At 42.9% G+C, this 21,146-nt stretch overlaps 1 non-coding gene across 1 annotated transcript; it reads right to left on the bottom strand.

Annotated features, from left to right (window-relative positions):
• Positions 1 to 19,795: 19,795 nt before the first annotated feature.
• LOC124960794 (U6 spliceosomal RNA) lies at positions 19,796 to 19,901 on the bottom strand. The gene has a single exon (XR_007104124.1). It is a non-coding gene; the product is annotated as a U6 spliceosomal RNA (small nuclear RNA).
• Between the last annotated feature and the right edge of the window lie 1,245 nt (positions 19,902 to 21,146).

Genomic DNA, 21,146 nt, shown 5'->3' with positions numbered 1-21,146 from the left:
TGCACAGACCAAAACAACAAAACACAAAAAACAAACCAAAACCATTTTGCATCACTGTATCTGGTACCTGGTTTAAGTTTTAGAATGAAAGCTATGCAATCTGTATACTTACGTTGTAAGGGGCGCTTACCCACTGAGCCACATCCCCAACCCTTTTCACTTCTTATTTTGAGATGCGGTCTCGTTAGATGGCAAAGGGCCTCGCTAAATTGATAGAGCTGGTCTTGAACTTGTGATTCTCCTGCCTCAGCCTCCCGAATTACTGGGATTGCAGTTGTTCGCGGCCACATCTGTTTTGTTTTGTTTTTGATACAAAGAAACTTGCCAGGATCCACTTGAAATTGCCAAGTCACTCTGACTCATTCTTTTTAGGTGGCACAGAAGGAACTTTGCTCACTCTAATGCTAACGTCTCCACCCAGAGCGTTGGTGTCCACCATTTCCCCCTGTTTGTGGCACTGGGGATTGAACTCAGGGTGCTTTACTACTTGAGCTGCATCCCCAATCTTTTTAAAGAAATTTGAGACATGATCTCGCTAAGTTGCTGAGGGTCCCTCTAAATTGCCAAGGCTGGCCTTGAACTTGCGATCCTCCGACCTCAGCCTCCTAAATCGTGTGCAACTGTGCCTGCTTGTCCACCATTTTTTAAAAACGTGTTATGTGACCTGGAACTGAGAGCTATTGGGAATGTGCCTGCTTCTACACGTGAGGATGTGTCTTTCCAACATGGATGTGAATACATTTCCACAATAAAAACCCTGTGCTTAATTTGTTCGGGAGAAGACTACTTTGGGAGTTATCTACTGTACTTTCCCTACTTGCTATAAGTAATAAACTTCTCTTTTATCTCCTGGTTGTGCTTCTTGGCTTTGCACTCATGAAAGGTGAACCCGTTGTGTCTGGTTACACAACTTTTATTCTATCTGGATTAACTCATCAAATAAACATGTTATTCATGACGGCCAGGCTTGTCTGGTATTAGAACCTCTACTTAACATTTTCCCAAATCTCTTTGGCAACTTACAGCCTTTGAATTTTGCCAAATTGAATGATGACTATTCACCAAGTGTCTAGATCATGTCCAAATATGATAAAATATTAAGCATCAATTGTTGAACATAAATTTCTCTAATTTTGACTTCTTATCACAAGGGGACTAAAGATATTTTGGTCTGTTAACAAACATAAAAATTGTACTATAAAGAAGCATATGCTCCCAGAGATTATGAAATGGTGCATTCATAGATTTGGCAATCTACAGAATGTTGGTGTTGGTTCACAATTGCTTACTTTCTTTCACCAAAAATTAAAGGCACCAAGAGCTAAGAATTCTAACTAATATATGGAATTTCAAACTATTAAACATAATAAGAGAAACAACGGTATATGCAAGGAAACCAAGACATGCTTTCGATAGAGAAAGCAACTAAGTAGGAGAACATGGATTTTTGGGTTCTGTTTTGTTAAAGGAAAAAAAGTAATTTCTATCCTAAAATAGAAAGACTGATTGTTTCACAATAAGAGGAAAGTCTAGGATAATAACTGATTCAGTATAAGAAAGTCATAGAAGATTTGTGAAGGAATTTTGGAAAAAGAATTTTATGTGTGGTTGAAGGGTTATGGAAAATAATATTCCTATAAGACAGCTCCCCAAGAAAAAATGGAGGGACAGTGTTGCCCAGGAGGAGGAAGGGAAATTAGCCAAACATTAAACCTCCCAGTAAGTCCTTTCCTAATAACAATAGGCCCTGAAGGAAAGGGGCTGATACTGAACACTGGGCCCTGGATTTCGACCTTCCCCCCATTGCCAATTGGTCCTAAATGGAGGCATGGCAAATATTGAATCTCTGGGAAACAATGGATCCCAGAGAAAGAAAATCAATGGGCAAGATCTGAGCACTCATCCTTGGGATCTGCACTCCTATCTCCCCAGACAAGGAGTTTCAACCTTTTTACGACTACCTTCCTAAGGTGAAGTTTTCACCTGCACAACAAGCCCCTGACTGTTCAGACTGCATGTCCGCAGTCTCCAATGAAACTATAAAAGCCCAGACTCCTTCAGTAACCTGGGGGCCAGCTCCATACCCAGAAAATAGGCCCCCCACCCCGTGCCTGATCCATGGACCTCACTGCAGAATAAGGAAAGCTTGCTGTTGGGAGATTTGCTTCCCGGCTCCTGTCTTTGTCGTTTGTGGCCGTGAGTTCACAGCAGTTATCTTAGTTTTCTGTTGCTATAGCCAAAAACAGATAATCAACCTATAAAGAGAAAAGGTTTATTTTAGCATGTGGTTTTAGAGGCTCCATTTGTGACTGATTGGCCCTGTTGTCTTGGCCCTGTGGCAGGGCAGCACACCAAGGCAGGGGCACGTGTGAGCAAGACCACTTACCTGTGCCAGGAAGTAGGGCTGAGATCCACTACCCTCTCCAGCGTAGGCCCCAGCGACCTGGAGACCCCCCAGCCCCACCTATTAAAGGTCACACTACCTCCAACAGTGCCACAGGCTAAGGACCTGTGCCTCCAACACAAAGGGCTTCTAGGGACATAACGGCCCATTTAATGTAAAAACCACAGCAGTGTTCAAGCTGGTTAAGACTTAAATGAATTTATTTATAAGTTTAAAAAATTGAGCATTAATTTCAAAAGCAAACTGATGCAAAACTAGAACCTTGTCTTCTCTGAAAACGACAGTTTGTTTTCTGTCAAAAAATTAAAAAAAAAAAAAAACCAAATTGTTCTGTTCTTAAGAAATTGCAAAATGGTTTTCTTCACCTTTTAAGTAAAGTCTGCCTAGAAAACAAACACTGTGTTTTATCAAGAAAAATTACTTCCTGTGCTTTCGCGTTGTTTTTGTTAGGTCTTTGATCAATTAAGAAAACAGAGTCTTCTCCATTAAAAGGGCTAAAGTTAGTTTTCCAATGAAGCAACTTTCTGTACTTGCTTTGAAGTCTTTTAATTACCATTTTGGTTGTTTCACAGTGACCTGTGATCCTCTTAATTCATTGTTTAAATCATTCAATTTTATTGAAAAACTTTTCAAAATCAACCTCTGTGTTTAGTCTTTTTGATCCTAAACTAACTTTGGAACTTTCCAGAGAACTCCTGGAACACCTCAAAAGAATTTGTATTCTCTTTTTACAAAAAAAAAAAGAAGAGAGATGTTAAACTAATTAGGCTTATTCCATTAGATTGTGTCAGAAGCATTGTTGAATAAGGGCAATGTTCAATATTCAATATAGGTTATATATGTATGGATCATTTTATTTTATTTTTCTTATTTTTTTTGACGTTGGGTCTTGCTATGTTGTCCAGTCTGGCCCTGAACTTCTGGGCTCAAGAAATATTTGTACCTCAGCCTTCTAAGTAGCTGGGACTACAGGTGTGTGCCACTATGCCTAGCTGGATCTATGTTATTAATGTAAGTATTACACAATGCTTTTTATTAATATGTTATTATTATTATGTGTTAAAAAATATATTAGATTCCTGGAATTCTGTATGTCTTGATGTAATGTTATCAGTCATAATTCTATTGATTCTATTCAATACTATTCTATTCTACAAAAATAATGAAATTTTCTTCTCGATTGCATTATAATGGATTTTCATTGGATCTCCCTCTCTCCTTCTCTCTCTCTCTCTCTCTCTCTCTCTCTCTCTCTCTCTCTCACTGAGATTGAATCCAGAGGCACTTTACTGTAACTGAACTCTAGCCCCAGCTCTCTTTGTTTTATATTTTGAGAAATGTCTTGCTAAATTGTTTAGGGCCTTGCTTACTTGCTGAGGCTGGCTTTCAACTTGCGATCCCCCTGCCTCAGACTCCTGAGCCACTCAGATGACAAGTGTGTGCCACCAAGCCCAGTTCATCAGCTCTTTTAACCATCGCCATTTTAAGTATTTTGTCATCACTCAATTATTTTAACTGATGAATTCTTGAAAGCTTTTGCAAGAAACTATAATCCTAAAGTGCTGTGTCTTTGAGAAGGTTCATGGAAAGGTCTCTGACAAGTGTAGATTTCTGAAAACCTTTAGATCAGACCATTGGGCTGTAGGTTAGCTTTACATTGCAGTGACAAAACACCTGATATAAACTTAAAAGGAGGAGATAACTTATTTTGGGTCACAGTTTCAGTCCATGGTCAGCTGGCTCCATTGCTTTGGGTCTGAGATGGGCAGAGCATTGTGGCAGAAGCGCATGGAGGAGGGAAGCATCCGTGCCTCATGGTGGCTAGGAACAGAGAAGAAGAGTGGAAGGGTTAGGGGACAAGGCATACCCTTCCAGGGCACTCTGGCAGGGTCCTACTTCTTCCAACTATCCCCCCTACAGTTTCACCACCTCCCAATAAAGCCATCAAATTATTAGTCCACCAGTGGATTTATCCAGTAATTAATCAGTCAATCATTAATTAATCATTAATCCACTGATGCTGTCAAAGTCCTTATGATCCAATCATTTCTCCCAGAGTTCCCCTCTGAACATTGCTGCACTGGGGATCTTCAGTATAAGAGCCTTCCTGGGACTTTCCCATAACAGACTGGATGTAAAGGAACTTGTTCTGAAGTTTGGTAAAGAACACTTTTTGTTAATAGAATTGAAACACTTGCATTTTCTCCTTATCTGATCCCTCCAGAATCCAAAAAATATAACTGCACATTTTTATTTGCCTAAATTCAGTAAGCATCTGCTTTCCTTATAATAGGACACAACAGGGAAGCATCGGCTATGTTACCAGGGCTGGGACTGGAGAGTCAGAGTTGAGAATGTGCATAGAACCGGACCAGACAGGTTTTTTTTTTTTTTTTTTTTTTTTTTTGCGGTGCTGGGGATTTGAACCCAGGGCCTTGGGCTTTCGAGGCAAGCACTCTACCAGCTGAGCTATCTCCCCAGCCCCCAGACAGTTTTTAAGCAATTAAGGTTGATTTTACAGAGCCAATAAAGTCCCTTGAATAAAACTGGCCTGTACCCAGCTTTAAGGATTCCCTGGCCTTACAGATTAAATCGAAATGGCTCAGGAAACTTAGAAGTACTTTTGGGCAACTTGAATAGAGAGGAAAAGAGGAATTCCCACAAATCTGTAGGTATTATGGGCAAAGTCTAGCAGCAAGTTTTTGGCATGACTTACTTCTTGGGTTGGAGAGGCTTTTATTATTTTTATTTATTAAAAATTTTTTTTAGTTGTAGATGGACACAATACCTTTATTTTATCTATTTATTTCCATGTGATGCTGAGGATCGAACCCAGTGCCTCACATGTGCTAGGCAAGCGCTCTACCACTGAGCTACAACCCCAGTCCCTGGAGAGGCTTTTAAAAGTTTAATCTGAAATTCCTTATTAGAAGTTTCAGTAAAGTAGACTTAAAGAGATTATTATCATTAATTTCGGGGACGGGTACTGGGAATTGAACCCAGTGCTTAACCACTGAGTCACATCCCTAGCTCTTTTTACTTTTTATTTTGACACAGGGTCTTGCTGAGTTGCTTAGGGTCTCACTAAGTTGCTGAGGCTGACTTCGAGCTCACGATCCTCCTGCCTCAGGTTTCTGAGCCACTGGAATTACAGGCATGTGCAATCGGGCCCAGCCTGTACATTTGATTTTTTTGGGAGGGAGGCTAAGTTCCAAAACAATATTTTTATTTGTCCTAATGAGTTGTACGAGACAGTAGAATGCATTTTGACACCGCATACATAGATGGAGAATGGCTTCTCATTCTTCTGGCGGCACATGATGTAGTCATACGGGTCCTGGAATCATATTTGCATGTTCATTGGATTTTAACATTTTGTTCTCTCTCTACAAACTTCCCTGTTCCTAATTTTCTACAAGATGGATCTGGACAGCCTGGTATCAACCTCATTCTCCCCACTTCATGCCTGCGGCTGCATGGGCCACTTGGAAAGTTTTACCAAAGTGCCCAATGCCACAGCCAGAGATTTTCAGACTGCAAACCATCACGTTGCACCTGCCTTCCTCATTCCACCATCGAAAGCTGCTTCTGGCTGAAATCTAGAAATCTCAACTAACTGCTCTCTGGACTCAGGGACTGAGTTTGTAGTTTTCCTAGGCTTTAACTTTTATTTATTTATGTATTTATTTATTTTTAAATTTAGTTTGCTTGGCCTCCGGTAGCCTGGGCTAAGGTACATATTCCATCTTCTCAGTATTGCCCTCTTGGTAATCTCCCGGCTGCTTGACTTCTCTCCAGGATCATCAACAGTATGTCAGGTGCTCTCATGGCACGTAGAAAACAAAAATGAGATCAACAACAGGAGCAAATCTTCAGCAGACTTGGATTCGTGACTTTTTTAAAAAATTTATTTGTATTGTAAACAAATGGGATACATGTTGTTTCTGTTTGCACATGGAGTAACAGCACACCATTTGTGTAATCATACATTCACATAGGGTAATGATGTTTGATTCATTCTCTTATTTTTTTCCTTCCCTCCCCACCTCTCCCACCCCTCTTTTCCCTCTATACAGTCCCTTCTTCCTCCATTCTTGCCCCCCTCCCACCCCCCATTATGTGTCATCATCCACTTATCAGCGAGATCATTCTCCCTTTGATTTTTTGAGATTGGCTTATCTCACTTAGCATGATATTCTCCAATTTCATCCATTCGCCTGCAAATGCCATAATTTTATTATTCTTTATAGCTGAGTAATATTCCATTGTATATATATACCACAGTTTCTTTATCCATTCATCAATTGAAGGACATCTAGGTTGGTTCCACAGTCTGGCTATTGTGAATTGAGCAGCTATGAACATTGATGTGACTGTATCTCTGTAGTATGCTGATTTTAAGTCCCTTGGGTATAGGCCGAGGAGTGGGATAGCTGGGTCAAACGGTGGTTCCATTCCAAGTTTTCTAAGGAGTCTCCACACTGCTTTCCAGAGTGGCTGCACTAATTTGCATCCCCACCAGCAATGTATGAATGTACCTTTTCCCCCACATCCTCTCCAACACCTATTGTTGCTTGTATTCTTGATAATCACCATTCTAATTGGGGTGAGATGGAATCTTAGTGTAGTTTTGATTTGCATTTCTCTTATTACTAAAGATGGTGAACATTTTTTCATATGTTTGTTGATTGCTTGTAGATATTCTGTGAAGCGTCTGTTCATGTCCTTAGCCCATTTGTTGATTGGGTTATTTGTATTCTTCATGTAGAGTTTTTTGAGTTCTTTATAGATTCTGGAAATTAGCGCTCTATCTGAAGTATGAGTGGCAAAGATATTCTCCCACTCTGTAGGCTCTCTCTTCGCATTGCTGATAGTTTCCTTTGCTGAGAGAAAGCTATTTAGTTTGGGATTCATGACTTTTGAGTTTCTCATCGAGACAAAGACAGATCAGCCATGCTGGTGATGTAAACTGCCACGCATCCCCAAGTTTTGGTCAATCTCTCATAAATGAGAGGCTGAGAGTGTACCTCCAGCTGGACATGACTGCAGCCATCTTGAGTTGTAACTGACGTACTTGCCCCAGAGTAACCTTAGTCAGTTTTTCTGCCTCGTTTCCTAGCAAATTATAAATAGACAAAACTATGAGAGTGGTGTGCGGAGCTTTCCAACCAGAACACGGCTCCAGGAATGTGCCTGACTCTGATATTAGCTTAGATAAACCAGGTACGTTCTGGCTTGGTGAAATCAATTTTGTCCTAACCCATAAATAGGCTCCTCTTTCTGGGCCAAATTGTGGGGCTCCAACTGACATTGCAGCCAATAAGTCATCAAGAAATCACACTCTGTGCAATCTGAGGTCTGTCTGCCTCTCTTTGGCCTCACAGCCCCTCCTACATAGGGTTCCCAGCCAGCTCTCATCCGCCAGGATGGGCTGTTACAGAACACTAATCAAAAGGGGAGGCATTGTTAAAAAATAATCAACTGGGAGGTCATTAGAGCAAGCTGGCGCAGCATCCCACGTTCCTAAGTAAGCAAATCAAAACCCAATTCAGCAAGGGCAGTCATTTATCTCAGAAAAATGAAAACTAAGCTTTACCAATCAAAAGCCATCCACCAACCTCTAAAATTAGGCGCTTCAAGGTATTGGTCCACTTTAACCAATCAAATAGTTTCCTTGCTTTGCCTCCAGGAACACATTCTACAAATTTTACCCTGGCGACCCTGTGATGGAGCCCTGAATTGCTTGTGATTTGGAGCTGTCTAATACATGAATTGCTGTCTGCTCAAATAAACTTTCAGATTTTAACTTGCTGAAGTTTATCTTTTAACAATAGGAACTGAGGGCCAAGGGGATTTGAGTAAGGACGCAGATGAAAGACAGGATCGAGGACAAGTAAGGAACAGAAGAAAAGACAGCTTGGAGGAAACAATGCAAGGCAGGAAGGATCGAAAGAAGAGACACAAGATGTTGATCCATGCACGGAAGAAGAGGATGCCATAAAAAAGGGACAGAGAGCAAAAACCAAGGTGTCACAATCCATCACACTGCCGAGCACAGCGGTGCACACTTGCAATTCCAGCGACTCTGGTGGCTGAGGCAGGAGGATTGCCAGTTCAAGGCCAGCCTCAGCAATGGAGTGAGGCCCTAAGCAACTTAGTGAGATCGTGTCTCAAAATATAAAAATATAAATGAAATAAATACAAAGGACTGGGGATGTGGCTTAGTGGTAAAAGCCCTTCTGGGTTCTATATGTACACACACACACACACACACACACACACGTCTCAGGTTTTAATAAAATATGACAATGTGATGGTTTGGACCTTAAATGTTCTCCTAAGGCCATGTGTTGAAGGCTTGGTTGCCTCAACCCTCCTGGGGGTGTTAAAACCTTGGGGGGCGGGGCCTAGTGGAAGGATGCTAGGTCACTGCGGATGCGCCCTTGAGGGGCATATTGAATGAACCCTGTTCCCTCTCTTCTCTCTTTTTCTCGGCTGCCAGGAGGTGAGCAGCTTTGATCCACCGTGCGCTCCCCACCATGCTATTCTGCCTCACCACAGTCCTGAAGCCATGGGCCAAGGGACCTTGGGACAGAAACCTCTAAAACCAGGAGCTACAAAATTCTCTTTGCTCCTTCTAGCTGATTGTCTCAGCTATTTTGTCACATGGATGGAAAAGCGACTAACACAAACAGTAAAATTAGGAGTGCAAAAGAGAGGGTGGAAGAGAAATTTAAGGGAATCTTTCAAGGAGAGACAAAGACCCAAGGCTAAAAAAATTTGTCTGACATAAGACAAGGGCACAAGCCAGGAAGCCCAAACTCTGAATAAACAGAGAGAACCAAGAAAATGGAAGGTAGAAATTGTTAAATGAATAATTTGAGAAAATTTTCCAGAACCTGAGTTGCTGTAATTAAAGGGACCACCAAACACCAAGCTCAATGGATAAATGCAGACTTAGACCATAGGCATCATTATGACACCTCAGAGCCCTAGGGACAAAGACAGGATCCCTTCTAAATTGCTACTGAGAAAAAAACAGGTTTCATGCAAAGGATCAAAAATGAAACTGTAACACTTGCTTTCAAAAGATCTGTGGGAAAATGACCTCTGACCCTGACTTGACTTCCTCCCCAGATCATCAGTCAAGCATGAGAACTGACAGAGTCATTCAGTGACAGGCAGAGGTTTCAAAAATTGTAGGTACTACGTACCCACTTCCTGAAGGACAAGGCCATGAGATCCAGGAGCCCAAGGCTCAACACGAGAGCCAGAGGAAAGTTCTCAGGGTGAGGGCACATGGAGATCCCAGGAAGACAGCAACCTTTCCATCTGGGACCCAGTCCAGGGGTCTGGGAAAGGTACCTCAAGAAGAAGGTATTGCCAAAGGGCCTCATGGCTCGTTATGGCCTGGATATTGTTTGAATGTGTCCTCTCTGAGTTCCTGCGTTGGAATTTAAACACCATTGTGCATAGTAAGAGGGTGAGAACTTAATCCATGGAGCCTTTGGGAGGTGGTTAGGCTTAGATAAATTCTCCAGGCGGAGCCCCATGGTTGAATACTGGTGACTTTATAAGAAGGGAGAGAATTCAGAAGACACACCAGTACTCCCCGCTCTTGCCACGCCATGCAGGCCATTGCTTTGGGATTCTGCCAACCAGGAGGCTATCACCAAATAGCTGTGAGCCCTTGAACCTCCAGAACCGAGCTTCGCAAACCTCTTTTTGTTAAAACTTACCCAATCTGAGGAACAATGTTATTGGCAACAGAAAACAGACTAAGACCACACTTAAGTGTGTACAAAGGAATTTTACACTTCAAAGAAATTTGGAGATAGACCCAGAGGAAACAGAGTAAGGACAATATTAAATCTAGGAAAATAAAAAGTGCAGGAAGAAAACATATTCCTGATGACCAGGGAATACTAGGGACCGAAGGGTGGTCTGGGGAGAGGGCTGAACCCTCATTTCCAGAGTTAGAAGTCAGTAGGCACTATCTGATGGTTACATGCCAAGAGGTGGCAGTATATGGTTACAGATATTATTTTAGGACATGGAGGTAACTTCCCCAAAATTGGCAAAAATATTTCAAGTTTTGATTTGTGGAGCAGGATCCATGAAGGAGAACCAACTCTTATGTACATGTATGTCTTTGATAAAAAACAAAGTTACATGCCTTGACTTGAGAGAGTAAATACAATATGATGTAAAAATAAATAATAGTACATGAGATGTATTTTCAATATAGTCTTATTTTGTACATTGAAGTGCAGGAGGAAGAAAAATTAGAAGGAGATAAAGAGAGCAAGGAGTAGGTATAATTTAATTTTCTTCTTTATATTTGCTTAGATTTTCTATTTTTTCTTTGAAAATGAACATTTATTAATATGCAATTAGAATAGACATATTTAACAAAATTTCTGGGTTTGTGGTTGCCAGCTTGGCAGATCCCTGGCGAAATCAAGGTCACCCACACGGGTTTTGTGAATCAAAAACCCCTTTTGTTTTTTCTTTCTGTATTTCTGTTTCTCCACTTGGGGGTTCTTCCATCTGAAAACTTAACCATTACAGAAAGACTTGGCTCTGGGTCAAAGTCAGGCCCTTGTTGGAGCTTCCCGGGAGCTAGCGCCTCTCGCTGCGCTAGTGAACTGGGGTCTTTGCTCGGGCATTGACAGGAGCTGCCTGCTGCGGTTGTGGGTGCTGTGTCGCTGGAAGCCCGCTAGGACCACACCTGGGGCATCTGCCTATCTGCTTATGTGGCACCCAGAGGTACAGTAAGCGGTGTAGCTCATGCTAGAGTGCTTGCCTCGCAGGCATGAGGCCCTGAATTCGGGCCCCAGCATCACAACAAACTAGCAAGCGATCAAAAAACCAAAAATAAATAAATAAGCAGAAATGAAGGAAAACAACAGCAGCAACAACAAAAAATCCAGTGTGTAGCAAGCGAATCAGCCATTTCGTTCCCCAGGGAGAACCCGGGCTGGCCGGCCTGCCTTGTGCTCTGGCGCCCTCAAGCGGTTCTTAGGGTCTATCACACATGGGAAGTGCAAACCGCCGCGTCTCCTAAGGATGGGTTAAGTGTTTGCTTCTCTTAAAAGTGATACTTCACAAAAGAAGGCTAATCAGACCAAAGAGGAAGGGAGATAAGAATCAAGGTTTCCAATAAATCTGTAGTATTTTAGTTGTTCAACTGAGTCGTAACTACCTGAACGCTGTATCATTATTTTACACTTTTAAATAAATGTCTTAAAATAGTATGTAAAAATATTGAAAAATATCTAAAAATTAGCTCTAGAGGATTATGCCACACTAATTTTTAGATATTTTCCTTTTTCCTTGGAGGTAAAAATAAAATTCAGAATCATGTTTTTCAGACCCATGTATGTATGCATACTTGTATAACCAATACATGTATCCATAAACATATATAGTTTTGATTTGTGTTCGATTATTTTAAAAAGTGTGTCATTCTGAGGATCATGTGAGCTCGCTCTCTCTCTCTCTCTCTCTCTCTCTCTCTCTCTCTCTCTCTCTTTCTCTCTCTCTTTCTCTCTCTTTGTGAGGCTGGGGATTACACCCAGGGCTGCACTACTACTGAGTTATATTCCCAGCTCTGAAGGTCTGACTTTTATTGATCAACATTGTGTTTAAGAGTTAAATTAATAATAATCTCTAGTTAATTATCTTTTTACTGCTAAAAATTCATTGTATAACTATGCCCTTTTTATTTAGCTATTCTCCTTATGATAAAGTAATAATTAGCTCATCTTTTTCTTGCTGGCACATTTAAATTCTTTTTATATTCCTAATGCTGTCCTTTATTCAACACTCAGATCACTTTTCCCATTCTGTGGCTTATCTTTTCCTTTTGTTTATGGTGTCTTTTGAACTACCGGATTTTTGTATTTCAAAGCCAAATATATCAATCTTTTCTTTTATGGTTTATGCATTTTGAATCTTATGAAGATTTTCTGTATCCCAAGGTCAAAAATAGTCATCTCTGTTTTGAAAAGAATTTTAAAGATTTGCCTTTTATATTTAGGTGCTTAATTCCCCTTGATCTTATTTAAGTATTTGGTGTGCGGTAAATGTCTCTTTGTCTGAGTGTGTGAGTTTCTACAGAACCGCCTACAGAGTTATTTTAAAGATTGATTCCAGGGCCTTTTCTGAGAAATGATGAAATGTAAATCTCTGAGGGCAGAGCTGTGACATCAGAATTAAAACAAAAACAAAAGCTCCCTCCAGGGCTTTCTCACCATGCAGCCAGAGTTGGCCATCTCTGTTTTAAGGTCAGACCAAGAGGAGCATTGCGCGCGCGCGTGTGTGTGTGTGTGTGTGTGTGTGTGTGTGTACATTTTTTAATAAAGTTTTTTTTGCTCATAGTTATGGAGGCTGGGAAGTCTGGGAAGGCTTGGGGTTGGCATCTGCTCAGCCGATGAGAGCTTTCCTGCTGCATCATAATGAGGCATCTATTGTGCGCATCATCAGCTACACAGGCTGGATACCCACCGACTGCTCTCTGCAGGGATCATAACTATTTATGGGCCTCCTGCTTGCTACTGCCTGACATTCTCCCTGTCCACTTGCAAATGCAACTTTTGTCTAATGTTCTTCATGCACCAGCATTGCTGGACAAATATTCTCGGTTGCATATCTCCTCTCTGGCTCCTACTGGGGCTCTAAATTCAACCTCAGCACAAGCAGAAAGATTTACCGTACAACCAACTTCTGGTCAGATGCAGTGGCACATACCTGTAGTCCCAGAGACTCAGGAGGCTGAGGTAAGAGGATTGCAAGTTTGAGGCCAGACTTGGTAACTTAGCAGGACCCTAAGCAACTTAGCAAGACCCTGTCTCAAAATAAAATAAGTAAATAATTTTTTAAAAAGGGGGGGTTGAGGAAGTAACTCAGGTAGCTCTGCAGTTGACACGACCCATCTGATTTATCCCACATGGGGACAACTGGCAAATGTGGGCAGACCTTTGTATCCTGCCCATCAAACCAGCATATACTTGTATAAATCCCACAAAGGGTTGCATTTTTGTTTTTGCTTTTCTAAGTATGTATTTTTTCAGGAGACCATTAAAACAAAGTGCAGATACTTTTGTGAACAACACATGCTTTGTCCAAACCATCCCATTTTTTAAAAAAGAAGTTAAAGCATTTTCTGAGCAGATACTGTTATTATGCTGTCTGTTAAAACTGTAGACCGGAATTAGACAGTTTGCCAAAAAGGCACTAAATATGTGAAAGCAAGAATTCCAGGGTCTCATTTGTCTTCAGGATTACTGCGATTCCTCCCAGGACACTCTCTGCATGTGAGTGTGAGGGGCCCACACACTGGAAGCCTACACCACTGCACCAGGATCGAAGCTACAGCTTCCTGGGCAAGCACGTTTGCATTCACAGAAGGATGCTTCTCCTCTCCTGACCACAGCCCAGTCTACTTTTAGTACATTTTAGGCCATAAGAATGTTTTATTGTTTATAAATAGCAGTTGCCATCAAGTATGGGGACATATGCCTATACCAGTGGCTTGGGAGGCTGAGGCAGGAGGATCACAAGTTCAAGGCCAGCCTTGAATGTAGTGAGACCCTGTCTCAAAATAAAAATAAAAAAGGGATGGGGATGTGGCTCAGTGGTTAAGCCCCCTTAGGCTCAATTCCTAGTACCAAGAAAGAAAGAAGAAAGAAAGAAAGAAAGAAAGAAAGAAAGAAGAAAGAAAGAAAGAAAGAAATTACAAATCTCTCAGGAAGTTCTTTGGACGTCCAGTTTTTTAAAAAGACATACTTTCCTACCTTCACTAGTTCCTCTCACTCAGCTTGGAAATGAATTTGTCATCTCTTGAAGATAGTCACTCATGGGCAAGAGAGCTCTTTGCTAAAGGAATTTCTAGAAAAAAAACAAAAGAAGCAGAGATTCTCAAGGCTGCTCTGCAGGCTGGGGGTTCATTCAGTGACAAGCACTTTACTGATTTGTACAAAATGAAAGAAATAAGAAGGGTGCAGGAGCTGGGGTTGTAGCTCAGTGGTAGAGCACTTGCCCAGCATATATGAAACACTGAATTGGATTCTTAACACCATGTATAAATAAATAAAGGTCCCTCAACAACTAAAAAAATTTTTAAAAAAAGAAGGATGCAGTATTTCATGAAGGAAATTGATTATTGTCATTGTGAAATATCCTGAGATTGTGTGCCCTCTACTTTCCAAGTTAAAATGTCTTTTAAAATAATGGTAAGATAAGAACCAGGCGTGGTGGTGCATGCCTGTAATCCCAGCGGCTCGGGAGGCAGAGGCAGGAGGATCGCAGGTGCAAAACCAGCCTCAGCAGCAGCGAGGCGCCAAGTCACTCAGTGATGACAAAGGCTGGGGATGCGTCCAGGGGTTGAGTGCTCGAGTTCAATCCCTGGTAATGCCCTGCCTAAAAAATGACGGTAAGACAATAATAAGTGATGGGTCTGAAATGAAAACATATTAGTTCAGTAAAATGAACCCAATTGTAGATGATGAACATTTTTCTAAGTTTTACTACTTTATGAAATCCCAAAGTCCAGAGACTCAGAGCTTTAAAGAATTCATTCTGAGTTTAATTTGAGGTAAGAGATTTCGTGCAACTTAATCTCACTCTGATGAGGAAGGTTTTGAAAACCCAGCTCTACACATTCTGTCAGTACGATTTGATGTCACAGAACCACTACCAGGAGGGCTGGCAGAAATCACTGGCCTGACACTCAAGACCAAGAGACCAGACTCTGGGCCCAAAGGAATTTCAGAGAGCTCTCATTATACAGTTCAGAAAACTGACTTTGATGTTGTCTATTCCTGGCCCCACCACTAACCTTTCCTGTGACCTTGAGCTAGCTCTTGCCCTCTCTGGACTGTTAGCTTGTAACAGTGTCCACTTTAGGTTTGAAAGCAGCCCTTGTGGCTCCGCCTCTGCAACTTATTTTTAAAATGGACATGTTTCTTTCTCTTCCTCTCCCTGCTCCTCCCTAATCTCTCCCCCTCCCTAATCTCAGGGAAATAGGACCACCTTCCTTCCCCATCCTAGACAGCCTTCTGTCCCTGAGCTCGAACCCACCAGGGAATGAAGTCATCCAACCTTCGGGGAGGGCACCAGAAGGTCTCAGAAATGACTGTCTCCCAAATTAACAAGTGAGTTACAACTCCAGACAGAATGTGGAATGTGGCTTTTGAGTCACCTCTGTAAAAGCCCCCTGTCCCTCCTGATGGGCAGAGTCACAGCCTCTGGGACAGGAGTCCCCTGTTTCTCCTTTGCTAGCAAAGTAATAAACCTTTCCCCCCAAACTGTGTCCTCATTTTTGGAATTCATCAAGGACAAGGACCAAGCTTTCGGCAACCAGCTCAACTCCAAAGGGTCACTTCCAAGTCTGAATTCCCTTAGGAGCAAGTCAATGTCTCCAACCTTAACATGTGTGGGTTAAAAAAAAAAAAAAGGTGGTTGCTCAAGGGTAAAGGGTCATTCTAGGGACGTTCAGCCTGATGTGGACATCAAAATTCTCCTTTTCCCCTCATTGCTCCAAATGGCCATGACTTAAAAGCTCTTCCATAGAGTAAATTGGTAATGAGAAGGAGCTGAAAAGAGTCCTTGTCCTCCCCATTCTTCTTGACAGACTGTGGACCCAAATGCAGAAGTTTACTGCCCCCTAGTGGACCCACAGCATGGAGCGCATCTCTAAATCCAGCAATTAAAACTTGACTTCCCAGGTGCTGAAGGAATTCATCCGGAGATCTGGAGGGAACCTGAGAAGCCATCTGTCCCAACTCCTTCCTGTGGAGGTGGGGACACTGCTCCCCAAGCTACACCGTCGTTGGTCAGTGCCATTGCACCACCCTGCAGCTTCCTGAGGCGGCACACACGCCAGCTAGCTCTGTACACATGTCTTTCTACATCAGGACAAGAAAGTGCAGGAATTCTGGAAATATCACCCCTAAATATGCCACCTTTTCCTGGTGACGGCTAAGTTGAGAGCATTTGAGGAACAGCACTTGCAGGGAATGACTTCCTCTGAAGTTCCCTTATCTGACTGAAGATGGATCTCCCAGTATCACAGGAGAGGAAGCTGAGGACTGTCACCTATTCTCATGAGATAATTTTATTACCTGAAAGGCTCTGTGTGTGTATGTGCGTGTGTGTGTGCCACGGATTGAATCCAGGGGTGCTTAACCACTGAGCCACACCCCCAATCCCTAGCCCTTTTTATTTTTTGAGACAGGGTCTCACTGAGTGGCTTAGGGCCTCCCTAAGTTGCTGAGGCTGGCTTTGAACTCATGACCCTCCTGCCTCAGGCTCCTGAGCCACTGGGATTAAAGGCTTGGCTGAAGGACTTTTTATCTGTGAAACCAGACAACCTTTATTCACCACATCCTCCTCCTCCACTCTCACCCCATAGCTTAGGTTTCACTCCCACATTCCAGAAAGCCCTGCTTCCTTTCTGTAGCTCAGGATGCTATAAAAACGTCAATCATCTGCTCCTTCCTCCAGTCTCAGATTTTGTGAGACTCCCGCACCTTGGTATGTAATTAAACTAGCTTTTCTCTCATCAGTCCGCCTACTGTCAATTTATTTTGTAGAGTCAGTTATCAAACCTTCAGAAGTAGGGAGAAAGTTTTTCTCTACCCTTGAAAACATACCACCCTATGTTCAGTGTGCCTCCCACTAGAATTTTGGTGGCCGAGGAGGCTATGTGCTTTTGGAGGACAAAGACAGAGGGAGAATGTCATGGGAACACGGAGACAGAAATCAGGGCATGCCGAAATCTGCCCACAAACTAGATGCTCCTCACAGCCTTCGGAAGGGACCAACCTGCGATACCTTGATCTTAGACTTCTGGGCTCCAGAACTGTAGGACAATAAATGTCAGTCATTTAATCTGCTTAGCTTGGGGTACTTTGTTCTGGCAGCGCAAAGCAAATAAATATAGATTTTTATAGAGCTTTCCCTGGCAAACGGCACAGTTGTCCCACATATTTCACCTTTACAGAATCAAAGTGAGTCGACTTTTCTCCAAAGCGGCCATCGACTGAGAAATCTCAAGTTGCGGGGATGCTTGGATCAGAGTATCATGATGACCAAATGGAAGGATCACAGTCCAGTGACTCATCTTGGACAGGAAGTCCTGGACACTGTCTCCTTCGGTCAAGGCAGAAAAGAGGGCTCTGTCTGTCGTCTGGATGACACTGTAACGAATACCTTAGTGACTTGACTTATAAAGAGGACATGCTTCTTTTGGCTCAGTTTTAGAGGTTCCAGTCCGTGATGGGTTGGCCCTGTTGCCGAGGGTCTGTGAGGAGAGAGCATATCACAGCAGAAGCACCAGGCAGAGAAAACCTGCTCACTTCACGGCTGGAGAACAAAAGAGAGAGGAGGAGGAGGAAGGGGCCAGGATCCCACGGTCCCCTTCCAGGGCACACCTCAAGGACCTAAGACTTCCCACTAGGCCTCACCTCTTGCAGGTTCCTCTCCCTCCCAGTAGCACCACCTGGGACCAAGCCTTGAACACATGGGCTTTGGAGGACCATTCCAGATACAAATTATAGCAGTACCCTTAGAAAGGGGGTCGGCCCAGGGCCAGATGTTCTGTAGCAGAGGTTTGACTTAGGATGCAGCCCAGAATCAGTGCCCACCTACCTTCAACACTTGGAGCTAAAGAGACATGCTCCTTATGAACCTGGAAATGGGATTGCCACCGAGCAAAGCAAAAGGAAATTCAGAGAGGCAGAAGCTGGCACTTCCTGTCGAAGAGCTGTTCGGGGGAGAATGAGTTTTAGTCACCAAACTTCAAGTGTTTCTTGTTCCAAAGGAAAGGTGGAGATGGAGGGGTGCAGAGGGGCACAGACCTCATGGACCTCGATCTCCCTGGCAAGACTTCTCCTGTTATAAATTGGATGTGTCAGGCTGTCCTCTATCCGCCCACGCTGAATCTATGAGCAGGGGTGACCTTCAGATTATGTGTGGCTTCTGTTGTGCCTTAGAGAAGGCATGGGAGTCCAGCCTAACTCTGGCTACCCATGACAGTGACTCCTCACAGTAAGTCCTCCATAAGAGCTGGATGATGGTTCCCTCACATGCCCTGCTTAGGAAGGAGATGGCACGGATAACACGCACACCGAGATTTTGGTCTGACTTTCATTCTTTGCTGCAAGTTGATATACACACACAGGCTCTTTTATTAACCTGCCTTCTGCACATTTTTGAGTTAGCCTAAGCGAGTCAGCCCTCAATACCATATGGCAACAACAAATAAGAGTGAGTCCTTGAGATGTCAACATACAGGCCCCCCAAATAGCACAGCATAGGGGACGTCAGCTGTCAGCTATGATGGAGTCACCGATACAGAGTTAACACCCCCACCATAAGAACACCAGACAAAAAATTAGGAAATTTGTTTCAGGCTTTGGACCGCAGGAAGAGAAACTAACCTCTAAAAGAAGGGATCACCTTGTTTTTATGCCCCAAGTTGCCCTAAGCTAAAATCCAGTGAGCTAAGGAGAAGATTATCAGAGCTGGGAGAACTGGGGACAGTGTCTCAGGACAGGGAAAGAAATCTGTATGAGGGTCTCTTGTGAAGTAGGGAAGATATGAAGCCCGTGGAATTTTCATGAATTGCTAGTGGGAGTGACATGACATACCCACTTGGAAAACTGTCCAGCAGTATCTTACAAAGTTAAATGTGTACTGGCCATGTGACCTTCCAGTGCCCTTCCTCACGTGTATAGAGGACGTACATCCACAAAACTACTTGCCTAAGGAATGTTCATAGCAACTTTAAAAGACAGCCCCCAACTAGAAACGACCTACGTGGTTAACGGTTTAGCAAAATGTGGAATATTTATACATGATACTACATAGTACTACTCAGCAACCAGGAACCAGCTACTGATACCCGCACATGGACAAATCTCACAAACAATGCTGGGCAAAAGATGTGAGACACAAAGCAGAATATTCTACAGGATTCCGTGTGTGTGTGTGTGTGTGTGTGTGTGTGTGTGTAGTTGGACTACAGAACTGTAGGAGGAAAATTTCTGAGGTAATGGAAACATTTTGCATCTAGTTTGGGGTGCTAGTGGGTAAGGATGCATACATTTGCCCAAACTCACAGAGCTGTACATTTAAAATATAGTCATATATGTTTATATTACAATAAGGTCGATTTAAACAACAACAAAAAAACCCACAAAGAGCCAGTTCCTGGCATGTGGTGGCTGATCAGAGGGACTGCACCCCCTTCTCTATTGCTTTCTATATGTTTAGAAAGGCATGCTTGTATGGCAAAATTATGTAAGCAGTACACGACTGTCCTACCTTTTTAAAAAGATGGTTACTTTGGAAAAGTTTTCTATACTTTGCATTTGAAATTTTTTAAAAAATATGGAACATTTCACAAATTTCCACATCGTCCTTGTGCAGAGGCCATGCTAATCTTTTTTTTTTTTTTTTTTTTTTTTTTTTGCGGTACTGGGGATTGAACTCAGGGCCTTGGGCTTGCGAGGCAAGCACTCTACCAGCTGAGCTATCTCCCCAGCCCCGGCCATGCTAATCTTCTCCATCTCCTTTCGATTTTAGGATCTATGCTGCCAAAGTGAGCGATCTATCTATATTTTGAATTATTTTCTATTTTTTGAATAAGAAAACCTCATTCCGATATAGCTGTAGGTGTCAAGAGAAGCCAGGACTGCCCCCAGGTCCATCCGTCACTCACAGCACGACCCCCCCTGATGGAGGGCCGAGCATCCACCGCAGTTACTAGATTCAAAAGGCGCTGACTTAGCCTCAGCCTTCAGGAAGGTGGGTACAAAGCACTCTGGCAAAGCTGCTCAGGGTCATGCACAGCCCTGCTCAGCATTCTTTCTCCTCTCCTCCACCCACAGGCCTTGGACTTTCTGTGCCCGGAGGTGCCCACTGAGACTTGACTCTGCATGCTCCTTCTTGCTTCAGGGAGATGCTACCTTCCCTTTGGGGAGGGTCTTGGCTGTGGACCTGTAGCAGCTGTCCCTTGGATGGTTTTATGCAATTTTTTTTTTAATGGTAGCAAGGATAGAACCCAGGGGCATTTAACCAGGGAGCCACATCCCCAGCCCTAATTTTGCAGATTCTTTTTTTTGGGTGCTGGGGATCGAACCCAGGGCCTTGTGCTTACAAGGCAAGCACTCTACCGACTGAGCTATCTTCCCAGACCCTGCAGATTCTTAAAGAGCTACTCATGCACTTCCAGAAAAGCCCTATCGCTGAGGTCAGTAGCCTTCTGAAAAGGGTTGGACAGTTGATAATTTGAACTCTTTGGACCAAGAGACAAACATCTGGAACATTAAGTAGGAGCTTGAGTAACAAGAGAGAAAACACAGTCCCACAATATTTTAATTGATAAAATGAAAAATGTAACAACAGAATATCTATGGCTCAGAGTTAATGTTGGGAGTGTAGCTCAGTAGCAGAGTGCTTGCCTAGCAAACTTGAGACCTTGGACTTAACCCCCAGCACCCCATCTTCCTGCAGCTGATTGCAGGGCTCATCTGTTTATGCAGATTTACAACAAAAAATTTTATCTGCTTCATTTCTGAAATGTCTTTTCATATAGATAAGTGCACTAAATACCAATTCCAGGCCATGAGCATAGGACTCCTCCCACTTCTCCTTTCTGGTACTGGGGATTGAACCCAGGGCTTTGCACATCCTAGGCAAGTGCTCTGCCACTGGGCTTCACTGCCAGCCACAC

This window comes from Sciurus carolinensis, chromosome 11, assembly GCF_902686445.1.
Source record: "Sciurus carolinensis chromosome 11, mSciCar1.2, whole genome shotgun sequence".
Taxonomy (NCBI): domain Eukaryota; kingdom Metazoa; phylum Chordata; class Mammalia; order Rodentia; family Sciuridae; genus Sciurus; species Sciurus carolinensis.
This window is presented reverse-complemented; position numbering and strand designations above follow the sequence as displayed.